General features: G+C 44.0%; 1 protein-coding gene across 2 annotated transcripts in view; it reads left to right on the top strand.

The window, feature by feature from the left end:
• The first annotated feature begins 6,719 nt into the window (after positions 1–6,719).
• Positions 6,720–27,837, top strand: part of KANK1 (KN motif and ankyrin repeat domains 1) — a 209,405-nt gene continuing 188,287 nt past the window's right edge. For both annotated transcript variants that reach the window (XM_083186038.1, XM_083186039.1), the window contains exon 1: positions 6,720–6,952. The gene's annotated coding sequence lies outside the window, so the exon portion shown is untranslated. The remainder of the gene's footprint in view (positions 6,953–27,837) is intronic.

Genomic DNA, 27,837 nt, shown 5'->3' with positions numbered 1-27,837 from the left:
TTCGCGGCCCCACCCCGTGACACCCCCCCTCCTGCGATTCGCGGCACCCCACGACCCCCCCTCCCACAATTCGCGCCAACCCCCCGGGCCCCCCCTCCCACGGTTCACGGTGCCCCCCACGACCCCCCCTACCGCGATTCCCCACCCCTGACCCCCCCTCCTGTCATTGCGGCAACCCCCCGCCCCCGCGACCCACCCTCCCGCGATTCACTGCAACCCCCCTGCGCCCCCTCCTCCCACAATTCGCGGCACCCACACCCCCCCCCCCCACGACCCCACCTCCCGCAATTCACGGCATCCACCCACGGCAGCACCCCTAAGCCCCTCTTTAGTCCCCCGTATACTCACACACCCCTATCACTACCCAGCTTCCTGCTCTCCTGAACCGTAACTTCCACCACTGGGGAGTCGCTGACGCTGTTTTGCCCACATGCCCCTATCATGCCTCATAGCCCAGCCTCCTGCTCTCATGCACCCGAACTCCCACCCAGTAGGAGGAGACACTGACTAAGGGCCACCATCCGGTACTCCTGTACTGCCACGCTGGACCCTCACCCACTGGCAGAAGCTGCACAGTATCTACCACCCTCCTCTTTAGTCCCCCTTATGCCCACACACCCCTATCACTACCCAGCCTCCTGTTTTCCTGTGTCGTGACCTCCGCCAGTGGGGAGCCGCTGACTCAGAAACACCCTACTATACTATTGCACACACACACCTAAACAACACGCACACACAGCCCCCCCCACACCCACAAATGTCACTGTACCATCCACACTATCAATGTACATCTTACTCTGTAACCGCTTTTAATTAAACAAAACAATACACACCCCCTTCCACATCATATGCTCTCTATTTAACACATTTCACCTATAACTCAAGTTGCAATACAGGCCATCTTTCATACAATTCTAACCATCTTTTTCATATACAAATGTTCACAAATTAAGGGGGCGCAGCCCCTTACGACGGTGTGAAAAGCACCCGTAGGGCGCGATGAATCACCTAGTACATATATATATATACATATATATATATACATATATATACATACAGGGGTGTCAATAGCAGTGTAGACCCCTGGGCATAGCAATGTATTGGGGCCCCTACCGATCCTCCAGCGGTAGGGGTGGAGGAAGCTTAGATGTCCCGCTGGTGGTAAGGGGTATTATATCAACCGCTCAGCATGTAGGGCCTGGATCAGTAATTTCCACAAATTACCCCTTTACTGCACAGATGGTGGGAGATGGGGTGGGAGAACGGGGCATTGGGCTGAATGAAGGGGCCCTGATACATAACTTCCAGGGTGGTAGAAGATGTTTAATATGCAGATGAGGGGTGTATAGTGGAGTGGGCTTATTATTCATAATTTTCTGGTGGGAGGACAGCTTGCTTGACTGCAGATATCTCAAGTACCTGGAAATAGATTTCTTAGATTTTAATGGAATTAAAAACTAGAGAATCCCACCTACCAAATGGTATTGGGGACTAGGGGATCAGAGTTCAGGAGGCAGAGCAATCTGCCAACGAGTATATATAACTACATACCAGGTGTGTGGAGCTGGAGCAGTAACCAGCTACTGGAAGGCTGATATATCTGGTTCTGGGAACAGTAGAGACAAGCTGCTAGTATCCTTCAAAGAGGAAGAGTCCCAGCTTTTGGAATATACCCTCAGAAAAACTCAAAGTCAGACAGAACCTGAAATATCTGACTGGGAAGAGCAATTATTTTCCCAGACCCATACCCAGTATTAGGGACCCCCAGTTACAGAGATGCCTTGACGTACGGCCTGGGGGCTTAGCCCTATATCTGCAGATATACACAACCAAAATCTCTGTGTTATCTGATTATTATGTAGTTATGTTTCACTCAGTGTGCAATTGGGATACCAAATGTTTTTTCCCTGGGAAGAGCAATTGACAGGCTTGGATGGGGATCACTGCTTTGAAGTCAGATATCTCCGGTTCCCAAGGGCCGATTTTTAAAATTCTTGTACCCATGGAAAGAGGGGACCCTCAGCTTTCAGCTTAGGGCCATTAGACTCCTGGGGGGGTCCTGGGTACTCAGACCCCCCCTCCCCCTGCGTGCGCCACTGCACGTGACTATTAGCAGTGGCGTATAGCAGTGGTTCCCAACCCTGGTCCTCAAGTACCCCCAACAGTGCACATTTCCCAGGTCACCCAGCAGGTGCACTCATTATTCAGAAACATTTTATAAGGTCCACAGGTGGAGCCAATCATGTCACATGTCACAATCGTGATTCTGTTTGGAGACCTGGAAAACGTGCACTGTTAGGGGTACTTGAGAACCAGGGTTGGGAACCACTGGCGTATAGGATCTGTAGTAGGTCAACACAAATTTTCACCATCTATTCCTATTGTTTGAGAGGTTGGGAACATGCTGCAGGGTTATTTTTGAGTCATGGAAAATTCTTAAATATTCTGCTTGGCTCAATATGATCAATCCCTTTTCTTGGATAAATGCACATTGTAATAGCCTAACCCATAAACTTTGCTGTAACATCAAAATACAACAGCTATTTCCTATTACAACCACTTTCTGTTAATGCACACAGACAACAATTTAATAGGAAAGAGGTTATGCATGCACATCTTCTGTACAAATGACAGACATTGTCATTATATTATGTCTGAGAATGGGTTACTATATATTGACATCTGCATGCGATAGCTAACATTTCAATTCTCTACAAAGAGGTACTTAGACATTCAATAATAAAATCAATTTTACAGTGAAGTAAAAGGTAATTGAATTTTTCTATTGTTGCCAGGGGAGCTGTACCTGTATAAAGTGCTCTGTGAGCAGGCTAGGAAAAACAATCTGATGACCAAATGACTTGGTTAATAATTAATGGCTAATAAAAATGCAAACACTGCTCTAGAAGATGAATAATACAGTGCCACCTCTCTAGTGGTATCATTTTCTTCATGTGTCTAGTAAGCTTGCGGAAGTTGTACAGTTTATTTATATCAGGCATTACGGGGTGCTTTCATTAACCACAGGTTTGCAGTTTGCTTTACGGCAATGCATTAAGCTATACTACCTGATCTATGCAAAGTCAGCTTTCTAGGACAGTGACGGATGGCAAAATAAAATGTTTAATAACATTTCTTCGTGACGCACATAGTTAACATGAACTAAACAATAAAGCATATGGAAATAAAAATGCTTTGTATATAAAAGAATGGTTTATTTATGTTGTGTTATTTATGCAGAGCAGATATATTCCACAGTGCCTTACGGGAACTATTTTGTCATTCTAATCATTTCCTGCCCCACTGGAACTTACAATCTGTATTCCCTAGCACCAGTGGCGTAACAATAGCCCCGCAGCCCCCGCGGTAGTGGGGAGGCGCTGTGTAAGTGCGGGCGCAGGGGGGCTGCGGGGCTATTGTAATGCCACCACCCCAGACCTGCAGATTTACCTGTATTCAGGGGCAAACGCAGGATTTTCAGAAGGGGGTTTCCAGAGAGGGGCGGAGCAAAGCACGGAGATGGACACTTAGGTGACCCAGTATATGCCGGGTCAGTTGAAGTATTATAGATCGACCAAATGTATATAAATAATAATAATAATAATAATTTTATATATATATATATATATATATATATATATATATATAGTGCATGTATACATATATATGCACACACACACATATATATATATATATATATATACACATACATAACAGCAGTGTAGACCCCTGGGCATAGCAATGTATTGGGGCCCCTACCGATCCTCCAGCGGTAGGGGTGGGGGGTGGTATGAGCGGAAGCTTTGATGTACCGCGGGTGGTAGGGGGTATTATATCAACTGCTCAGCATGTAGGGCCTGGATCAGTAATTTCCACTAATTACCCCCTTTACTGCACAGATGGTGGGAGATAAGGTGGGAGAAGGGGGCATTGGGCTGAATCAAGGGGTCCTGATACATAACTTCCAGGGTGGTAGAGGATGTTTAATACGCAGAGGAGGGGTGTATAGCGGAGTGGGCTTATTATTCATAATTTTCTGGAGGGAGGACAGCTTGCTTGACTGCAGATATCTCCAGTTCCCAGAACTAGATTTCTTAGCTTTTAATGGAATTAAAAACTAGAGAATCCCACCTACCAAATGGTACTGGGGACTAGGGTGTGTGGAGCTGGAGCAGTAACCAGCTGCTGGAAGGCAGATATCTCTGGTTCTGGGCACAGTAGAGACAAGACTAGTGTCCATCAAAGGGGGAGAGTCCCAGCTTTTGGTATATACCCTCAGAAAAACTCTATGTCAGACAGAACCTGAAATATCTGACTGGGAAGAGCAATTAATGTGCTTGGATGGGGACCATTGCTTTGAAGTCAGATATCTCCGGTTCCCAAGGGCCGATTTTTTAAATTCTTGTACTCATGGAAAGGGGAAAGGGGGGGGGGGCTGCTTTATTATTGGTGTGTGTGTGTGTGTGTGTGTGTGTGTGTGTGTGTGGGGGCGCTTAAATTATAGTTATGCCACTGCCTAGCACATGCCAGACGACAGCCTACCAGTACGTTTTTTTGGGGATTATAGGAGAAATTAGAGTACCTGGAGGAGAACCACATAAACACCAGAAGAACATACAAACTCCTCACAGATAGAGCATTGGGGGGATCAAGCCACATGCCTCATTGCTGTGAGGCAGCCAACTAACCCTTGCATCCCTGTGCTATCCAAGAGTTTTTTTTGTTTTTTATTAAATGGGCATTTTGCAAAGCTCTGCTAGTAAAGAGTAGAACCAAAATGTCTGGGCTCCATGGCTGTCTATTTAACTGTATGGGGGAGACAGCAGTATGCACTTGTAGGCAACGTCCAGAGTCAGATTAGACAATTAAAAGTGACTCTAATGGCCCCCATACATTATATGTCTTATCTGAGTTTGTATGAGACCCCATTCCCCGCTGCTGGGAGGCTGTCCGAGTTGCCCATGGTTAGCCTGCACCACCCATTTACAAGCCAAATTTGTTCACAAGGCTTGCGATGGATGAACATCCATTTGCATGCCAGTGGGGACCTCCCCCATCTTTCGATGGTCACCGACCATCGAATGATGGCGAAGGCGCACGCATATGTAAGGATGGCCCAGACCACTCGTACATATGAGCAAAGAAATGCAGGGAATTGGGCGGGCAGCTGACATCCGGCTATGTCAGCTGTCAGTCCCCCTGCACGTGCATCACTATCGCATTCGCATATGTACGCCCAGCGTTTTAATGGGAACACCCATGAAATGCAGGGCGTACACATATGGTAATGCCCCGGCCCAGCACCCCACACCCCTCTCCATCTCCCGCTCGCTAGGCTGGGAGCGTGCACTCGGCGACCAGACTTCTCGCTGAGTTTGCACGCACCCAGCGTATACACATGCGCAGCGTTTACAAATACGCCAAACATCGGACCCCTTGCGATCGAAGGGGTCAGAGGGAATGAACCAGAATAAGGCCCTTAGTGTACTACCTTTGCTTTAGTGTACAACCCTTTTCTCTGATATAGATTGGGATCAACAACCTTTTTTGTTTCTAATTAAAATATGTTGTCCAGACTATTTTTTTTCTTTCATATATTTCTATTTTTCAATATGGCCCAACTGCACCATAACATTTCACTTTTCCTGTTGGCTGAATACATTTGTACCATCTATTGTTGTTCTATGAACTTAATATTTATTGAGGATAACTACATAAAATACAGAAATACCCATTTCATAATACAATTGAATTCAGTACATTTGTCATGATAGCGATTATAATACCAGAGAGGAGTGAGTAATGGTCCTGGTGGCACTGTATTTTTGTATACTGCAGTACCTGCAAGTTGTCTGATCCATTTTTCCCATCACTGAATGCACATGAATACAGATCAAATGCAACAGTACTGTCACCTTTAGCAACTCCTATAAACAAATGTAGCTCAAATTTAGTGAGTTACATTTATGAAAACCATTCTACAGAAACATTTGTAACAATGATAACCAATCAAAAAACAGGTTTTATTTCGTAACCGCATTAGGATATCACAAAATGTAATTGTTTTGGTGACCGCACATTTCTTCAGCACTTGAAGCTTTCCTTTATCCAAATACGGTATTAAATATTTATAATATATTTAAAATAAATTATGTGAACACCGGATCTATGTGGAATGTTAATAAAACATGCTATGAAATGGACCCGCCAACTATACATTTGAGAAAGCTGTTTTGTGGCTGTACATAACAGCAGGTGTGACATCATAAAACAGCATAGAAAAAATATTTGCATCTCCGTCAATTAGTGTTATGGATTTAAGAAATTCACAATTTTTATAAGTGATAGCATCCCATCACCTGTAGCCTTGGAAACAAAATATCAACTTCCTTTTCTTTAGGGTACTTGAAAAAGAACTTTTCACGTTGAATCCTGACTGTGTACTAATAACTGTATAATGTAATATTTTAACATGACTTTTTCAAAAGACATTATTATTATTTGTTGTGTCCTGAAAGCTGTAACTCTGAGACTTACTGGAGCATGCAGCACACCAAGTACTGTATGGCTCTCTCACCATTATGTATGGACACCCTGCTGAAGCAGCTCCCCAGGGCCTCTGTGCACTGTCCATACTGACACCCCCCAACACACAGCAGCAGCATGTGAATGCCCGGTCAGGAGGGAGGCTTGTTGACTGGGACGGAGCTGCGCATGTGCAGTGTGCCTGTCTCCTGTTACAAAGACAGATAGCAAGCAGCCAGAGAGAGGTGCACGCTTTATTGGGAGGAGGATGTCTCACTTTTTTCAACAGTTCACTTAACTTTGTACCTTGGCCGTCTGTGCCCTGGGCTGGAATTATTATCACATTACCGTGATCCCTACGCTGTACTCGCCTGGGAGTTGTCCTGTACCTACTCTGGGATACTTGGAGGTGGGTGGAAGCAGTGAGGTGAGTAGATCTTGATAAGCACATCATTGTGTATGATTTGATATTGCATTCGCTAGCTTAGTGCTATCAATAAGACCACTGATAAGCTGTTGTTTGACTGTGTGTGTGTGTGTGTTCCTGTATAAGTTTCCAAGATGTGCAGTAAGTACGCTTGGCTGCTGATGTGCTCCATGGTGGGGGAGTTTGCAGCACTAGATGGACTTGGTCAGGCTGGTTTATTGCCCCTGCAGAATGTGCAGCCAGCTGGAGACGAATCACTGTGTAATTACACTTCCCCCGGCATGTGAGTGACTGCTCTTTTTCCCTTGGAGATGCTTTGTATGTTGCTGCAGCACCTGGATCGCATACACAGTATATACACATACAGGCTTGTGGCTGTATATAGTGACAGCAGGTGACACACACACACATGAACAGTGCAGGGGGCGGGGCCTTAAGTTACTGATGCTGTTTGCTGCTCAGATCAGTCTGTTTGAACAACTGGGAAAACTATTCACCCCACTATTTGTCATACTTGGGTCCATACAGCTGTCTAACTAAACTGGAGGACAATTATTTTACGTTATTTAAGTTCAATGAGCAAAATCTAATATTTGCTTATTATATTCTTGGAAAATCCCTCTGTCTTGGTATATGAAGGTATTTTTAGTGTCACACTATTCATTCTTCTGTTCTAATTTATGATTAACACTTTGCTTATTAAATATTTACTCAACTGCTGACATGTCGCTTACCTGGCTAACCCTTGACCTCCGGGACTCCTAACATCGTTTCTTGTTTCCTACATCATTGTATATAAGTTTATATTAACTATTGGGTATTTTACATTTTCATTAGCTATTTGCCCTCATTTCTTTTGCATGGAAGTACATTAACTTCTAAATGCATAATTACATACTTTATGTCCTCTTTAGCTATAATTTTTTTTTTTTTTTTTAAGATTATCATTATTTGTACAATATTATTTTCCTAATCAGAATCTTCACATTTATCTGGTACAACTGTTATTTTGTGGTGGAGAAACATTTCATGTTACCAAATATTGTTCAAGTATACTCTGTTTTTAAAATTTCTGATAACAAAAGCATCCTACAGTGATTTTAAAGCATTATTGCTCAAATAGGATAGACACATTGTTCCAGTTGTCTTTGCCTTCACATGGACCTTAAGGGCATGAATAATGCGTCTCCAAGCTTTTGTGTGGTTAGGGTTTTCTAATGCAGATCAAAAGCACCCTAACAATGCACGTTCTCATTCATTTCCCTTGTAGTTTTAACTTTGTATTAAATGCATCTATAAGCATTGCAGTCAATGTAAAAATTGATGTAAAGTGAAGTTCTGTCAGAAAATGTGTGTCTAGGTCCAATTTGGCTCGAATTTGATAAAGACTATAGTTAAATTAATACGCTTTGGGAATGCTTGCAGAACTTCCAGAATAATACTTGTGTGCAAGGCCTACGTTTTTGTCAGTGGGAATTTATTATCATGCTTGAACTGTTATTATTAAAATCTATGTAATAATTCTGTTCGGCATGTCCCATCTCCTATATGCATGCGTAGTAGGAGCTGTGGCGAGTCTCCACCAGCCTTCGTTGCTAGAGTAATTGGACAGACCCTAGCAGTAAAGGAGGAGGACCAGCCGGAAGGTACTGTAGGTATGCAGGGCATACCTAGAACAAAACTAGAGAAAAAAATTAGTAAAATTTTTTTTTTTCAAAGAGCTTACGATCTTTGTGGATTATTCAATAACAGGTGATATGATGTCCTGGAACAGCATATTGCACACACCTACTTCAATGCTGTCAGAGGTACTGTGGCTGATATGTGTGCAGCTGATGCACAGTGACACATTACTTTTAATTGAACCGGCCCCAAACGGTCCATTTAATTATAACTTGCCAAGTCATAGTTCATTGCAAATTTATATAAAATGTAAATCAATATAAATATAATTATGTATCTAGATCAGGGGTGGCAAAACCTGTCCTCAAGATCTACCAACAGTTAATGTTTTACAGACAACCTGTGGATCTATAGTAGGAATGAATGCAGCATGGTTGACAATGTGACAGTTAGTAATGACTACAGCTGTGCACCAGCTAGGTGATTTGGAACACATGGACCGTTGGTAGATCTCGAGGACCAGGTTGGCCACCACTGATCTAGATGGAGCTAACAACTTTACTAATTACACATTACATGGAATATAGTTGGGATATAATGTTATCCCTTTCAGACCGAAAAACAAGGTCACTGAACACAGGGTTCAAGCAGTGTCATTCATAGCGGTTAAAAACCTGTTCACAGTGCATGCTGGACCCAGGATATTACCAGGGCTTCCCTCTGCCAGCTTTTGAAGGTGACATCATATCCAAGTGTTGAGAATTCCGATCTCTTTGCTGTGTACATTTGTGGAATCTAACTGTAAGAAGAACATAGGAGGACTTGAGACCGCTTAGATACAACCTTGCTAACTAATGAAGGGAATGAATGCGTTAAAATTGAAGTCTTAATGTGCTTACACACTAGACATTTTTTTTTTAAACGTTATTGCTCATTTGGTACTTGTTTCCTAGCACGGCCACAACGATCATAATCGCGGTCATCGGGGGTAAAATCGGGGCCATTGCGGCCGCTAAAAAATCGGGTGCGATGGGCCAGACGCCCGCGATTTCCCCATAGAGAACAATGTTAAATGCCTCAATTTACCCGCGATGACCACGATTTCCCATAGGAAACAATGTGAAAAGGCTCAATTTAGCCAAATTATCATAGGAACAATACTAAATGGGCCAAAAACACCCCTGAACATTGAAATGTCCCCCCAAAAGTAGTTGACGCCACCCCGCCATCAACGTGAACCCGAAGCGTGGCGAGCGCAGCGGTACGCGTCCTCCGACCTTTTCATGCCCTACTATCCACTAGGGCGTGGAGTGAGAATAGAATAGTGTGGCGAGCGTAGCGAGCCACCGAGCCCGAAGCGTGGCGAGCGCACGCGGATACCTTCACAGTTATACGCGTCCCCTCGCGGGCTTCCCAGGTGTCCATGGCGATGCGGACACCTGGGAAGCCCACGAAGGGACGCGTTTACCTGTGAAGGTATCCGCGTCCCCTCGCGGGGCTCGCCACGCTTCGGGCTCGGTGGCTCGCTGCGCTCGCACACTATTCTATTCTCACTCCACGCCCTAGTGGATAGTAGGGCATGAAAAGGTCGGAGGACGCGTACCGCCGCCCCTCGCGGGCTCGCTGCGCTCGCCACGCTTCGGGTTCACGTTGATGGCGGGGTGGCGTCAACTACTTTTGGGGGGACATTCCACTGCTCTGTGGTTTTTTTTGGGGTTTCTGGCCCATTTACCATTGTTCCCTATGCTGATTTGGATAAATTGATCCATTTAACATTGTTTCCTATGGGAAATCGTGGTCATCGTGGGTAAATTGAGGCATTTAACATTGTTCCCTATGGGGAAATCGGGGGCATCGCGGGTGGACCATTTAAGCATTTTTAGGTGCACACGACGCGACCGACCCGATTTTTCAATGCATTTGAATGGAAAAATCGGGGGCATCGCGTCGGTCGCGTCGCAGGCCACTCAAATTTCTCCCGATGGCCAAGATTTGTGGCCGTGCTAGGAAACAAGTACCGCTCATTTTCTTCTGAGTAATATTATTTAAAATATTGGTACTTGTGTAGTTTCACGATGGCAGGAAATCGCATTGCATGTGATCCGATCGTGTGCGATGGTACTTTTTAGTTTCTAGTTTCCCCTGCCCGCACATCGCATTGCATGTGCAATCGGGTCGCAAGCAATGCGATTAAGCACATTTAGCACACCCCCACTATCCACGCCACCCCGAAGTGTGACAAATGCATGCGGTATGTGTCTTCCCAACTTGTTCATACCCCCACTATCCACGTCGGCATGGAGTTGATTTTATAAAGTGTGGCGAGCGGATGCGGATTACTTGATGTGTATTTCACGGGGCTCGGTGGATCGCTGCGCTCGCCACACTTTATAAAGTCAACTCCACACCAACGTGGATAGTGGGGGGTATGAACAAGTCGGGAGGACGCGTACCGCATCCCCTCACGGGGCTCGCTGCGCTGGCCATGCTTTGTGGTGGCGTGGATAGTGGGGGTGTGTTAAATGTGCTTCATCGCGTGCGACCCGATCGCACATGCGATGCGCGGGCAGGGGAAACTTGAAACGATCGGATCACATGCGATTTCCTGCCGCCGTGAAACTATACAAGTACCAAAATATCACCCAGTGTGTGCAGGTCATCAACAATTTAACTGTAGTTTCATACTGAATAAAACACACTCAAGACTCCAATCCTCTGTATCATTGGATTAACCATTCCTGTCAGGTTTAATTCTGTGGACTGTGTTTTTCAATTTTAAAGCTTCAAATTATACATCGATCTATTTTACCAAAAAGTGGTGTTAAATTAAATCTTACAGTACTGCTGTTCTAGTGATGGGGATGTCTACTGTACCAACCTAGGAAATTGCAAGGTCTATCAACCTGGCAAATTCCCGGGTCTCCACCCCAACCAGGTCCCATGCAAAATCCTGGGATTTGTAAATGGATTCAGAAGAGTGAGCCCATATAACTACGTATATGTACAGATGGGATTCAAATACTAGACGCTCTTCCTATGGGCATAGATCAAATCTGCTGTGCAAATGTAAGGGTGCCAAGCATAAAAAACGGAGAGTACTTCCCTTAACGTCGAGACAGTATATAGTTAAGGGAAGTACTCTCCGTTTTTTATGCTTGGCACCCTTACATTTGCACAGCAGATTTGATCTATGTCCATAGGAAGAGCGCCTAGTATTTGAATCCCATCTGTACATATACGTGTTTATTCTCCAGGGGCATCTAGGGTGAGACCCCAGGGGATTCAGAAGGGCGAACTTCCGATACATTGAGCGCCACGTTAACCTTCACTCCAGTCTTTTTTCCATATTAGCCCATATAACTAGTTGTGTGAAGCCTGCTTAATTGTGTTCTACATCAGTTTAAATATAGAAGATTATATTTCCCATGGTAAGTAGTGAAAGGTGGAATTTACTTCGTCTATATACATATGTAAAGTACAGAGTGCTAATGTCACCATAGAGGGAAGAGTCACTGTAGTTGCAAAAATATTGTCTTATTACAGTAGTGCCAACATCCCAAGTCATTCCTTGCACCTGTGGGGTGTGAGGGAAAATTTGTGATGCTGGCAGGAAATATGTCATTCTAGTACTCAACTGTATATCCTGTAAGAACCTCTGACCTTGATTAACGGGCTAGCATATGTCTGAATGTCTCTACCCGAGATTTTAGTCGACTAAAATCCCAGGTCCTGCGCACCTGCAATGGACCCAGGATTTTTAAAAACCCGGGAAGTATGTCTGAAAGGGGCATAAATTACATCTTTCAAACACAGCCTGCAAAATGACAATCAATCTCTCTCTCTCTCTCTCTCTCTCTCTCTCTCTCTCTCTCTCTCTCTCTCCTCTCTCTCTCTCTCTCTCTCTCTCTCTCTCTCTCTCTCTCTCTCTCTCTCTCTCTCTCTCTCTCTCTCTCTCTCTCTCTCTCTCTCTCTCTCTCTCTCTCTCTCTCTCTCTTCCCTAAGTTTCAAAACTGTCATCTTGCTTTTAAAAGGAGGACTAACTTTTTTTTTTTACTTTTCCACTGTCTGTCTCTTATTATTGTTCAATACCATTTCTATAAAATGATTTTCTGTCTGGACAAATCCAGCATAGCTGAATATCAGATGCAGCAATCTGCTGGGCCAACATATAACTGTGATTTTTACAGTTCTCAATTTAGAGTGTTCTGATTGATACCCCTTTAATACCAGAAAATGCAGGGACCCACCGTGAATATGGCCTAGGCATCATACCGGGCCATTCCCGGGTTGGCCCCTTTCACACCAGAAAAGTCCCTGCATTTTTTGATGTGAGAAGGGGGCAGGAAGGAGGTCGTCAGGAGAAGGGGAGTAGGTGTGTAAGGTTCCCGGGCCAAAATCCCAGAAAATTAGGCTTGTGTGAAAAAGGTATAACTGAGGACTATTTGGGTGTAAATGTGTTTCTTTATTACCAGATTATTATTTAGCGCACACATATTCTACAGCGCTTTACAGAGAGTATTTGAACATTCACGTCAGTCCCTGTCCCAGTTGAGCTTACAAACTTTGGGTAAGTTATTTTGTTTCTGTGCAGGGTAAATACTGGCTGCTTTATTTTTACACTGCAATATAGATCTCACTTTGAAGTAAAACCCCACCCAAATCTAATTCTCTCTGCATAAGTTACATCTGCCCCACCTGCAGTGCACATGGTTTTGTCAACCTAAGAAGGATTTTGTCAGAAAGAGTGAACTAGAATAAGGCCCTTTTATTCCTTTCCACATGTATATGCACACACATCCCAGAGTTAATTTTGTTGGGAGCCAGTTAACCTACCAGTATATTTTTGCATTGTGGGAGGAAACAGAGTACCCGAAGGAAACCCACACAAGCACATGGAGAATATACAAGCTCCACAAAGATCACGATGGGAATCGAACCCATGACCTCAGTGCTGTGAATAATTCACCTCGCACAGATGGAAAATGCACATCTCCTATTTCATATTGATGAACTGTAATGTGAATAACTTTGCCTGTAGTTGCGTCCATGGGTCCATGAAGTATAGTTTAAGTTCCCATAAGAGCATACACATAACTACAAAGTGCATACTGTAGCTTATTACAATATATGGGCCGATTCAGACTTGATAACACGGCCACAAATTTGCAGCGGCAAGTTTTCAATTAAGACACCACCCCATTAGAGTGAAATCCCGCCTAGTGAATAGATCTGTATGGCTGCAAATCTATTTGCAGCCGTGTGAGTATGTCCAAATCCCGTCGCAAGACGCTCACAGCATATGGTTTTTACACTGGGCACAATTCATTGCAGGGTCAGAGTAGCCAGACTTACTCAGTGCTGCGAGGAAAACTGGCATTTTCGGCCTGTTGCTGATGTCACACACCCTTCCCTAAAATGCCTTAAAAGCCTGCATTTTTCTTCACACTCCCACATCCACATGCCTGCATCCTGTCAATCAAGCGATCAAAAAAGTAGCAGGGTTTGCATTGCACATGCACATTACTCCACATACGCAGGCACAGTCCTTTCATAATCGGCCACTGAGCAAATTCGCTGTCATGAGATCAGGTCTAAAATACCCCCATAGTGTACACACACTTCAGAAACCTTTATAGTAACCTAGAACAAGTGATCGGTATTAAATCACATACTATTGCAGGACAAGTCTATACGCGTAATGATGATCATTTGTTTTTTTAGTACGCTGCATAGAATATTTGTAATTGAAGGAACAATGGCTCTTATTCAGATCTAATCGCAGTACACATTTGTTCTCAAAATGGGCAAAACCATGTGCGCTGCAGGTGGGGCAGATGTAACATGTATAGAGAGAGTTAGATTTTTGTGAGTTATTTTGTTTCTGTGCAGGGTAAATACTGGCCGCATTATGTTTACACTGCAATTTAGATTTCAGTTTCAACACAGCCTTCCCAAATGAAGTGCTCATGGTTTTGCCCATTTTGAGAACAAATTTGTACTGCGATCAGATCTGAATAATGGTGTGTACACACGGGGTCGATATGCCGTGCTATGCGAGTCCCGACACGATCAGATCGCATCGGGACTCGCATCGCACGGCATGCAGAGGCACAATTTTGACTATATAGTGCAGATCTGCACTATATAGTGTTGCCTGCCCTCTCTATTTGACCGCCGACTTTCACTCACACGGGAGCGCGCATCGGCAGCGCATCGGGCTCGCAAGCCCGAAAAAAGCATGTGATCTGCATGCGATATGGCTTCCGATGTTCACTATTTCTGCGAAAATGGAAGCCATATCGCACCGTGTGTACACACTATAAGAGCCAATGTGTAACGTGACTATTCAGAAATTTGCTTTTATGTACTCTAAAGTGTCACCGGTAGATGTTCTATAGCAGCATATGGAACACATTGTAGGCGCTTAACAGAATGAATGTAATACAGTACAGGAATAATGAAGTACAGAAAAGCTTTTCATAAACAATACTTCTACATGAAGGTGTATTATTTGAAACCAAGCTTCAGAATAGGGTTAAGTACCAATTATTACATTTATCGCAACCACTTAGATGGGTTTTAGCAGTGAAATCCATCTAAACTCCTGGTTAGGGTGCCCAAGCAGCCATATGCTGAAGTAGCGATGCAAAGCACCCAGTCATCTCATGGAGCACTCTCATGCTGAGGGCTTAAATAATAAAACCCATGTCATGTGCTGGAAAAACCTGCTGCCCTTAGATTCCTAGTGTGGTCAGAGCTGCCTGGCATATCCTTGTTCAGCTGACTCGTGGGAACGAAGGTTGTTGTTGGCTCTGTTGTGCTTTCTTAATTATAAGCGGAGTCTGAAGGATAATGAATTTTAACGCTGCTAAGTACACAACAGGTGTTTGGAAAACACAATTTGTGGAAAGAACTGCTGCATACACAAAAGAATGTGTTACATAGGGATAGTTTCCCTTGCAGAGGAGGCAGACATTGGTTGTGCTTTTAATCAAATGTTAAAGGTCATGTTTAGAAGACCATTCCTTGGCTTGACTAAAACCATCTTGTCATGAGTTCTTCATGAATAGTGCATTCTACTATGAAAACAAGTTGTGCTTACTGTATAACTGAGTTGGTCGTTAGCTTGTGTGCATTTAAGTAGGAATGTGTGTGTGTACAATGTCAGAGCATGCAAAGTTGACCACACAAGCAACAATCTTGGTACTTGTGTATTTTGGCGGCGCCCCCGATGTCCGTCGTACGACGAACATATCGCATCGCATCGCATGCCATGCACCCGATGGCATGCGATGCGATGCGACGCGATTTTGACCCCCTATACGACCAAAAATCGTATAAGCACCCTAAAGGGTGCTTTTGAGCACCCAAATGGGTGCTTACAATGTTAAATGCACCCCCACGCCACCCCCCACTATAAACGTGAACCCGAAGCGTGGCGAGCGCAGCGAGCCCGCGAGGGGCGGCGGTACGCGTCCTACGACCTTTTCATACCCCCACTATCCACGTCGGCGTGGAGTTGAGAATAGAATAGTGTGGCGAGCGCAGCGAGCCACCGAGCCCGAAGCGTGGCGAGCGGACGCGGATACCTTCACAGTTATACGTGTCCCCTCGCGGGCTTCACAGGTGTCCGTGGCGACGCGGACACCTGTGAAGCCCGCGAGGGGACGCGTTTACCTGTGAAGGTATCCGCGTCCCCTCGCGGGGCTCGCTGCGCTCGCCACGCTTCGGGCTCGGTGGCTCGCTGCGCTCGCCACACTATTCTATTCTCAACTCCACGCCGACGTGGATAGTGGGGGTATGAAAAGGTCGTAGGACGCGTACCGCCGCCCCTCGCGGGCTCGCTGCGCTCGCCACGCTTCGGGTTCACGTTTATAGTGGGGGGTGGCGTGGGGGTGCATTTAACATTGTAAGCACCCATTTGGGTGCTTAACATAGTATAAGCACCCATTAGGGTGCTTATACAATGTTTAATCGCATCGCATGGCATCGTATGCCATGTACAATGGCATACAATTTCAAAATTGTATGCCATCGTGCAAAATCGTACGATATCGCGTCGCATCGCATACCATCGTATGTGTTATGGTATGCGATGCGATGGGCGCCGCCAAAATACACAAGTACCACAATCTTTCCTAAGGCATTTGACAAGATCACTGTGTGTGGCCAAATTTGAATGATGTTTGAGAGTTTAATGTCCATCCACATCCCTTTTGGCATTACCGAAATTGCAACTTTTTTTATTTCTGTATATCTGTAGGTTTAGAGAAAAAAAATCGGAAAGCCTTTTCCAATCATCATCCGAGCATCAGCTCTCACAGGATCTGTAACCCTGTGATCTCAAATAAAACTCTTTTAAAATGTGTCTCCATGACTGTGTCAAAAGCAGACAGAATCTTGTGTAACTGTGATTTGTTTCTCTTCCCAGACCTACTGCGGGCCATCTTTCTTTTTATACTACTACAATGCAGTGGAATCTCTTTGTCTTGTTTCGTAGAGATGCCACTGACAGGCTGGAGATGCTAGCACACAATTGAGATGGGAGAGGAGGGGAAAAAAAGTAAATCCTGTATGTGACACATTTCAAATAATTATTTTTTTTGAACATAAACGATCATGTACTTGTGTGACATACATCCTTACTCCTCCTCACCCCCTCCAAATAAATGTCTCCTCCAGTGGTGTAACTAACATTTTTGCGCCCCCTCGCCAATATTGACAGCGCCGCCTGCCCAAGTAAAGTTAAGCACACCCCTTACTCCTCCGTATGCCGCCGCCGCATTCCAGGTCCCGCGGCGCAGATATCCTCCTGGCTCCGTCTCCTGCAGTTCTAATGAAAAATGACACCACAAAATGGCTGCTCCCTAATAGCAGACAGTTTTTAAGGATGCTAGAGGAGGCCGCCGCCTGCTCTAACATTCCTAAAAAAACTGTCTGCTGTATGGGGGCAGCCATTTTGTGGTGTCATTTTTCAGTGGAACTGCAGGAGACTGAGCCAGGAGGATATCTGTGCCACGGGACCTGGCATGCGGAGGGGTAAGGGGATGCTCCACGCAGAGACACATAACTATAGCCCTGCAGACCAGCGCCCACAGTTACTCAGCACCTCCCTGCCACAGCGGTGGCTGTGGGCTATAGTTACGCCACTGGTCTCCTCTTATATTGTCTGCCTTGCTTAGAAATAACGGTAGCAATAATTAATGTTGGTATTATGTTTTACAAATGGGTTGACAGCCCGATCAGCAAGTTAACGTCGCCCTGCTGTAGGCATGCTGCCCACCAATCTGATCCCCTCCATATGCTGTGAGTGGATGTGTACGCTGATGCATCCGCTCGCATGCCACGCACAGAGGGAAAATCTTTCAATGGTTACTAACCATCAAATGATTTTTCCTCTGTTCGAAGGTAAAAGTAAGCCAGGACTTACTTTTAAGATGGGTCGGCACTGACATCGTGCGACGTCATCCACCCACCCTAAGGAGGTCGGGGGAACGCCTGTGTTCACTGTGGTCCACCCAGAGTTTCTATGGGGACACCCACTATTATTTTCAGCAAGCCCATGAAACTCTGCGTGCCCACTCCGGAACAGCCCCTGCCTGTAAATTAGGCAGTGAGTACCCCGTCAAATGAAAAATCCACCGAAGACGCTTGCAGCGGGGGCTTGCACATGTACATTATCACATATAAAATCACAACATAGCAACAAGTTTAGCATGCAATAAATAATACTATAATATACACTAAAGTAAAAATGGTAATAGTCACCCCTATATTTAAGGACCTGATTGTGGACTTGATTATTGGTAAACAGTCTCACTTGTTCCTAGTATCGCTCTCCTGATGTAGCATAACAGATGTTACTGGATTGGCGGGTGTCCATGTACCTGACTGGTAGCCTGATGGTATCAACTCCCGTCTTGGGGAAAGATGGTGCACGTCTACGGAATGGAGGGCTCCAAAAATTAACAGGTGGTGGTGTCCCTTTTTGTAAATAGTCCAGTTGGTGTAGTTAGGTCGGAGAGCTGGTCCAAGTAAGGATTTTTTTTGTAATCCACAGGGGTCCAATAGGGTGTGTAGGTCTAACGCATTTTGTCATCCACAGATGACTTTATCAAAGGCCTTTGATCCACAGCTGGAGCTAATTACAGCACCTGTGATTCTGTGTGGAGAGACCTGCAAAACATGCACTGTTGGGGGTACTTGAGGACCAGGGTTGGTCCTCAAGTACCCTTCTTCTTCCCCTTCTTCTTCCCCAAGCACCTTCTTCTTCCCCTTTTTTTTTTTTTTTTTTTCATTTAAAACTGTTAACAAAACCATTTTACCCTGTGCACCTCAGCCTGCAATATATCATAATAGTGCCCCCACTGACACACCTTGGAAGCACCTCAGGACAGTTTTATTCTCTACAACCTTCTGCCCAAGCCCAGCATCTTTGTAGGAGTTATCTACCCCACTCTACTCCTGTCCTGGGCTCTACCTTCATACTTCTGGCTAGAGCTGCAGGGTTTCCTTGTTCCACCTTCCATCTTGGTGTCTACAGCATACCCTAAATGACCTTTCCCCTTCCCTCCCACCCCTATTCACATTCCCTCAAATCACTTTCCCTTATTCCCAAAATGCGTAATCTCAAAGTTTCTATTGACATTGCTTTGCAAATGTTTTTTTCTGTTGTGCACAAAAGTCTGCCTCTAACCTATTTTTACCCCCAGTACTGCCCCAGCTATCTACCTGCCCTAACCCTTGTCGTGCCTTAACTGTTGCCCGTGCTTACCATCTCCCTACCCACAGCACTGCCTACCTTACCCCCTCTACCCTAACTGCTACCAGCACTGTCCCAGTTGCTGCATAACCTGAACCTCAATTATGTGATGGAACCCACAAATAGTGGAGTAGGTCTCCAATTTTTCTAAGGTGTGGGGTCCAGGGGACCCACACATTTTTTCACTCACCGCGCGATCACTGCCTGTATCTCTCTACACTTTGGGAGTTATTCTGGTTCACTCGCAAAGGCAAATTCACTCTCAGATGGACAAAACCATATGCATTGCAGGGGGCCAAATGTAACATGTTCAGAGAGAGTTAGATTTGAGTTATTTTGTTTCTGTGCAGTGTAAATACTGGCTGCTTTATTTTTTACACTGCAATATCGATATATGTTTTAAGTACACACCCCACCCAAATGTAACTCTCTCTGCACATGTTACATCAGGCCCACCTGCAGTGCATATGGTTTTGTCCATCTGGGAGTCAATTTGACTTTGCGAATGAACCAGAATGAGACCCTTTGGGGAAATTTAATAGGATGAGAGATTCAGAAAGTGAGAGATTTGCTATGAAATCTCCAGTTTTTTTTTAAAGCGGCAATCATTTACACTGTTAACAGTTTGATTTTGAAGTGCAAATGATTGCCGTTTTAAAAAACCCCTGGAGATTTCGTACCAATTCTCTCACTTTCTGAATCTCGCATCCTATTAAATTTCACCCTTTGTCACTCTCAATAAATATATCCATAGTTTGAACCATCAGAAAGCAAAGGTGTCACTTTCTCAATTGCTATAAACTTTTTGGCTTTTGGATCATTTAAAATCCGAAAGATTCAAACTGTGTCAATTAATTTTTGAGACATTTCAGTATTTTGCGGTCAAAGTATTTCAATGAGGTCTCGTGTATAAAGATTGCAAAAATATTATACTTACTTTGAACTGAGGCTTTAAAAATACAAATGTGATTATCCTTGTACTGTTATTTGTTGTGTTCTTTATAGAAACTTTTTTTTTTCTCCTCCCTAAATGTATTGTAGATTATTTCAGCTTCTATTACATTACAGGCAGCTTTCTCATCTTCTGAGTATTGTTCTATCTCTGGGAGGAAACTATCGATCTTGTAATGGGCACAGGATGAGTCTGATTTTTCTTTACTTGATTAACATGGTGATAGTGCAGGGTACTTAGGACGTGAAGCCCAAACAATAGATTCACAATTTTGAGCTTGAATTGAATTGTCAGCTATGTACAAATGTTATTGGTGATGTAAATGGTTCCACTGCAGGGTGTAATGAATTCATAGGAACTGAATGGATCTAAATGTTTAATCTTTGTGGAACCAGTTGCAGTAGGGGTTATAAAAGACTGGCGCATGTAATCAGCAGGCTCTGCTCACCAGACTCTGCAGGAATTAGTTTTGAGGGCACTTGAGAAGTTTTAGCTCGTACTTTAGTTATGCTGTCTTGTTGTGAGGATGTGCAAGTCTTAGTCGCATTGCAGTAGACCCTTTTGTATGAATGTTGGATCTGGCATTGTGTGTCAGTGTTGGATTAGTTGTCTTTTTTATTTTTTTTTGTGGGAGATTTTGTTGAAAATAGATTTTTGCAGTGGCTGTGTTCTGTACTTTTTTCAAGTTGCAATTGTTCACAATTATATATAAAGGAAATACATGTGTTATAAGCAGCAATTTAGTTTGAAATTATAACGTTATTCGTGTCACAGCATCTAATAATGGAGAAAGAATGGCTGGGGCATGGCCAGAGTGCTGGTCACGCCCCTCTTGTGGAACTGGAGTCCAGCTGGCGTGTATTCAAATGTTGGGAGGTATGTGTTTGGGAACATATTAGAATCTTACATTTGCTCCCATATGCTGGAAAACAGAAAATTGTAATATGGATAAATTGGTTAAATCCATTTGATTTAACAAATTTTAACCGAACAATTGTTTTTGACCATTTTCAAGCATTTGGGAATGAATGGTTGATTTGTCTATTTGTATCCTAAGAACCAACCAGAAAACCAAATTGCGTCCTGGGGGCTGATGCCTGGGAGGACTGATGGCTAGTGCACTGATGACCTTCAGAAAGAGGTCATACATAAAACTGCGCAGACTGCTTCGTAGACATAAACTAATGGGCAACGTGAATTTCTTTGACCCCTTTCACATTGCAAAAATAACCCTGGTGGATCTTGGGTTGTTGCCGGGTTGACCCAGGTCTCTGTGTGATGTGGAAGGGCATTTTTGAATTTCCCAGGCGGGATCCCGTTTACACTATGGAGGAGGCAGCACATGAAGACAACATCCGCTCCAAATGCTGCCTCTTCCTGATGACGCTCTGTTCGCACCCTTCTGACATCAGCCACCCTGCTTGTTGCTGGGTCGCTGTGCGGAGCTAAACCTCACAAATAACGGGTCATCCCGAGATGGAACAATGCCCAAATCCCATGTGCGACCTGGCATTTGTGTTGTAAAAGGAGTATATAAAGGAGCAGAAAGTAGGTAATGTGACAGTGATAACTGTTCTTGCCATTTGTGCCCTATGTCACATATGGTTTCTTGCATTGTCCTATTGTTCTCAACCATATGTCCCTTTGTGTTATTTCTACTATCAAAACGGAATTCTTCATAAAATTGCATTGAAAAGCAATTACGTCTTATTATCCACAATATATTTATGTATTGTCACATAAACTTTGCTATATAGGACTGCTATGTCTTGGTAGGCAATTATATATTTTATCTCCTTCAATATGACCCCTTTTACAGATTGAGAACAAGAATATCACGGCTGGTGCCCTTAATAGAACCAGATGCATTTTATAAAAAGTGAAATCCCACATCCACTTAAACATCAACAGAAGAGAACAAGCAATATATGTTACCAGCGCCACTGGTGTTCACACAAACTCATACACCCGATGTGGATGACGGTAAACAGATGGTGTCACCATAAAGGGGGATTAGCCCTTTTAAATGTCGGCAAATTGCATTAATCCAAGATTAGATAGCTAAACTGAACCGGAGGACCGTTTAGCACACTTCTGATGAAGGCCGTATGTTCTGAAACGCGTTAAGTGTACTTTTCTTTACACTGCTGAATGCGTTCTGCTCAGCTTTAGTCGTCTGTCGGAGCGTCTCTCTGGTCCGGACCTGGAGTTGCTGTTTTTAACACCTGTGGACAATCTGACTGCTGCTTTGCCTCAGGGATTCAGTTCTATGCTTTTATATATGTCATTGTTTGTAAATGCACAATTTTATTAAATGTTTATATGTACAAGACATATTGCACTATCTGCACTTTTTTTTTTCATATTCCATTTAGAGTATATGAAGCTGACAGTGATCTAATCTTGGATCAATGAAATTAGCAGACATTTAAAAGGGCTAATCACCCTTTATGGTGACATTATCTGTTTATCTTCATCCACATTGGGTGTAGAGTTTGTGTGAACACCGGTGGCGCTGGAAACATATATCGCATCTTCTCTTCCCTGTACAGATTGAGCACCGTTGTTTCTTTCAATATTTCCAAGCGGGTTACTAGGTTGACACCTTCCCATTGTGGACCTAATGCTTGTTTCGACATTCCAACCCAGTAGCCCTTCAGTGGTCAACACAATGCATGTCGACCTAAAGAGTGTCCACTCAATGACCCATACCCCTCCTTCCTCCATAATGATTTATCTGCTCCATCCCTACATCTATGGGGGGTATTCAATGTGTGCTGATATTTCCGCCAGTCGTAAATATATTCTCACAGCTCTGTAATGCAGCCATTTCCAGCTGCATTGAAGTCTGTGGCGATTCCACTTTTTAAAAAGCCTAAATTGTTGAAAACGTGCGCAGGATTATCGAATGTGTGGCTGTCTTCGACAAACCTGTATATTCCGACTGTCAGAAAGTATCCGACAATTGGAAGATTGAATTCCGACTGTCAAACGCTCCAACAGTTGGAATCCACATTGAATAACTCCCCCTTTTTCATTTGTACTGGGCCCCAAGATTTCTGATGGCAGTCCTGATCACATGGGCATACCATGGGTTTTTTGTGTGAGTGTGTCACTAGTGTTAGCAATCCTCCTCAAACAGAATTCTTAAACATCAACTTTCATTCATAAATAATAATCCGTCTTTAATACAGTCAGGCTTAGATATTTGTGTATAAAGGAGGGTAAATCACATGCTACGGTAAGACTTTGAAAATCCTGAAAGGAAGCCAAAGGTCACAGTGTCTAACATGTTAGTGGAGCTAATAAACAAAGGAAACCCAGTATTTACCTAAAAGCCTGACCTGGGTTCTGGCCAAATATCCATTCACCCCGGTAGTGCTTTGATCTCTTGACTAATCATTTCCTCTGCAAATTAGCACACTAGAAAGACTTTGACCACTATCCAGCTGTCACAGGCTAAGGTGGATTCCTCTAACTCTAATCGTCTTCTAGGCTGTGTCTTTTTTATTTTATTTTAACTTTTATTTCACATTAAATGTTGTATTATTATACCCTCAAATGTAGACTTTGGAGCCGATTTCAGACCTATTCAGCACCTTTGCCGATGGTTTGGTTTGGGTCTGCACATGTGCATTGTCACCAATTTGCAGGCACTGGATGTGAGCACCTTTTGGCTAAGTTTTTCTTCACCAAGGCGCTTGAAGCCTGAGTGACAGGCAGGGGATGTTCCTGGATAGACCTCCAGCATTTCATAGGGATGCCCACAAAAATGGTGGGGGCTCCCATAGACTTGCTGGCCAGGCCGCAGCTAAGTTTTGACAGAGCTGCCATGTTTTGGTTCGTATTTGATGTCACGCAGCCACCGTAAACCGCCCCGAAAATGGTCCGGACATGCCACCATTGTACAAACGGCTATTGCTTATCATTTACTACATTAGTGAACCAATTAGATATTAAAGGACCACCACTGTTGTCAAGAGCAGAACATGTCAAGTTGAGCACCTCCAAATATTTTACTTGCAAAGGATGACAGCTAAATGGGAAGGTATCAGCTAGGTTATGAGGTTTAAAGTGGTTAATAAAAAAAAAAAAAAGTTGGAAAACTTGACTGATAATGTGAGAATTTGCAGTGGACTGCGAGAAGACGCCCCTTTCTAAATTGCCAGAGAATTGTAAATTGATTGCTAATTACCATCCACTTGCAATTCCCATCCCATTTGCCGTCGGTGCAATTGTGAGTTGATCTGAAGCTTAAGGAGCCCATACACGCTCCGTTGCGTCCGGCTCCGTTTTGTACTATGCGATGCGCGCTCCCGCGCATCACATAGTACGGTACAAAAAGTATGTGCTGCACATACTTTTTGTACTAGGTACACATCGTATCGGATCGCAGTGCATGCACTAAGGATGCGATCCAATGTGTACTTGAAAAAGAACAAAACGGACCGTGTATGGGGGCATTACACTAATCTGCGATTTACAGTAAGGCCCATACACACTGGGCGACTTGTAAGTTTGAGCGGCTTTCAGCTCAAAGCCGCCCAGTGTGTATGGCCCGGCGATGAGTGCTGCTGCACTGTGCCGGGCAGGGGGAAAGCCGCTCAGTGTGTATGCACTAAGCGGCTCTCTCCCCAGCGATGATAGCGATCATCGCTGTCCATACACGCTGGGCATAGTCGCCCAGTGTGTATGGTCCTTTTTGGGGTGAAAGCTGTTATCACTGATGTTACAGGCCCTCCTCAAACGCCTGGACAAGCCCAGAAAATGTTTGGTAATGTTGGGCCTAGGCAGGACCTGATTCAGAGTAGTGTACAAATCAATGGTTTACATACAACTCTAATTGTGGGTGGGTAGTGTGCATGTGCGGCGATGTAGTGCGGCTCTAGTTGCAGTGTCTGGGAAGCCACAGTCTGAAAGGGCTTTTATACAGATCTGACTGTCCCTATATAAATGCATATTTTTATGACCATTAACCTTGAAATTGAAACTGAGCAACTGCATATACTGTATGTGGCCAGTGATCTGTAAAGATGGCATCCACATGCCTTAATGATGCATTTTCCTAGACGGGTAACCTTTTGTTTGTACGAAGGCTCTGATTTTAGTATATTCCGTCCCCGGCATGTTCACACAGGGGACCGATCTTGTCTCTCTGCTCATGCGCATATTCGCTTATGAACATATGCAGAGCTTCTGTAAGGGTGCCTTCGGCGGATTGCATAGTTGCTGTGGTGCTCACACGAGGGAAGGTGGGCAGGGGCCATCAGCATGCGAATGCCCTGCATTTCCTGGCTGTACCCACGAATACACTGGGTGCATCCAGGAAATCACTGGGCGAACGTAGACGCAGGGGCAAATCCCCTTTGTACTTACTTTGGAGTATTTTCTATTATATTTCACATTTATGTATGTAGGTATGTTTATTCATATGCTGCATCTGTTTGTCTTTTTTACCATTAAATTGTTGTTTTTACTGTGCGCCTGTATGGTATCACCAACCAATTTGTTCCATAATTTTTTGAGGTGCTGGGGTTCTGGGTTCCAACTTGGGCCCTATCTGTGCTGTTTATAGGTTATTCCCTATTATGTGGCTTTCATGCATGTACTTTACACTACAGATATACTGATTTGTTAATTGGTTTCTTGCTAAATGTATATGCTATTTAATATAAATGTGCAAGCTTCACTACAGCAGAGACTTGTGAGAAGAACATATTCTATAAAATGTGCAGGATAATGGGAGTAATTCAGACATGATCACTGGTCTGCGAATCTCCCCACTCGAGTGAAATCCACCCCTTTGCAAAGAGGGGAAAACTATTTAGGAATCACGACCAACTAATAAAATCCCCCCACCCCACCCCCCTACCCCCACCAAAAAAATAAAATAAAAGTGCAGCGCTGTTTGAGCTAAGACTTTTGTGGACAGTCCGACGAGTGTACGGTCGGTCCAACGGTCGCAAGAAACAGGGATTGTATATATGTGTATACAGCTTTACTCAATGCTGCGATGGCTGTGGGGAGGACGGGACCACTAATGTGGTCAGCATACCTCCCTCCCAATCGCCTACAAATGCTCACCGGCTGTCAATCAGCTAGCGTACGGCCTACAATCACAGGCCATCGCTTGCCACTCGCTCATGTGCACTGCAGACCGTATGCATGTGCAGTCCTCTGATACTCGCCAGGGCAGCCCTGCAATTCAGAATTGGCCCCAATATGTAGGTGCCATATGGTAATTAACACTGAAGCTGTAAAATTAGAACTTGCCATTTCATCATGTACAGGGCTTTGTCTCTCTCTGTTATAGATGCACTACTTCACACACAGCGCTGATGTATGGTTGCCATAGTGATCATTAGCCATAACTCATGAATGTTGGTCCTGCTACGAGTGGCAGCTTGAAATATCAGTCTACACATATTTGTATATGTTATTTGGCACTGACACTAGGAAAGTCCTCCCACCACCTGCTTCTGGCATTTATTGGCTGGGATGTCATGGTGCTACTCCCTTCTAGTTCTATTGCACAAGAATGTGGATTATGTGTTGATACTTTAATCCATCCAACAAATCCCTTCCTGTTAAAAATCCCAAAATCAGTCCCAATCGGTGCCTGTACAGGGGCACATTTTTTGAATTCTTTACTGCAAAAGTACAACAGGACAGTCAAGATAAGTGTGCCACTGATAATGTCCTCTGACCTTGTTTGTTTCATTGTAGCTGTTTCAGTCTATATTGGTGGCTATTGTCTATAAATATACAGTAAGTGTATGTATCGCTCATTTACCAGTGGGAACAGTTAGTTACTGTTTGGTATCAAGCCTTTTTATTGTGCTTCAAAATACAGTACAATCTTCTATTAAAGTACAAATGTTTAGTATACCTGTAAACAGTATAAAATAACTTTACTGAATGGCATGTATCATGATTTAATAGTAAAATAACTTTTTTTGGACTAATTTAGTGTAGCTCGGCAAAAAATCTGCTTCAAATACCAATAAAATAAGGACATTACATGCAGTATTAAAACTAAAATCCCTTTCAGCCCTGACGAAGAAGAATACAGTAATACAGGGCGTGACAAATTTCTGTAAAATCTAGGAGCCAGAATGAAATTGTAGGAGCCACATTACACTTTATGCCAGGGTCGGATTATAATGGGGGCACAAGGGGTCAGTACCAGGCCCCCCCCCCCCCCCCCCCCCGTGGTTGGCATGTATTTATTTATTTATTTGTTTATTTTTTTAATGTGTGTGTTTTTTTTTTTTTTTAGCTAAAGATTTTCTGCATGGGAGTGGAGTAGTGCTGCAGTTTCACCTATCTGCCAATGTGACAATGATTAATTGTGCTGAGCATCGGGAGCCAAGGCACACTTATTGCACAAGTGTGCAGTGCATTACTGGGAGTTGAGTAAGTCCCATGACACTTTGCACCAGATTGCAGAGGCTGAGATGTTTGTGCTGAGCTCCGATTGGTGGAGCTCATTACATGCTTCTCAGGCCCATGGAGAACCGCAGCAGCAGTCTAGTCATGGGAGGGTTT

This window comes from Crinia signifera, chromosome 1, assembly GCF_055691185.1.
Source record: "Crinia signifera chromosome 1, ASM5569118v1, whole genome shotgun sequence".
NCBI classification, from domain to species: domain Eukaryota; kingdom Metazoa; phylum Chordata; class Amphibia; order Anura; family Myobatrachidae; genus Crinia; species Crinia signifera.
The sequence above is the reverse complement of the archived record's forward strand: the minus strand, read 5'-3'. Positions and strand labels throughout refer to the sequence as shown.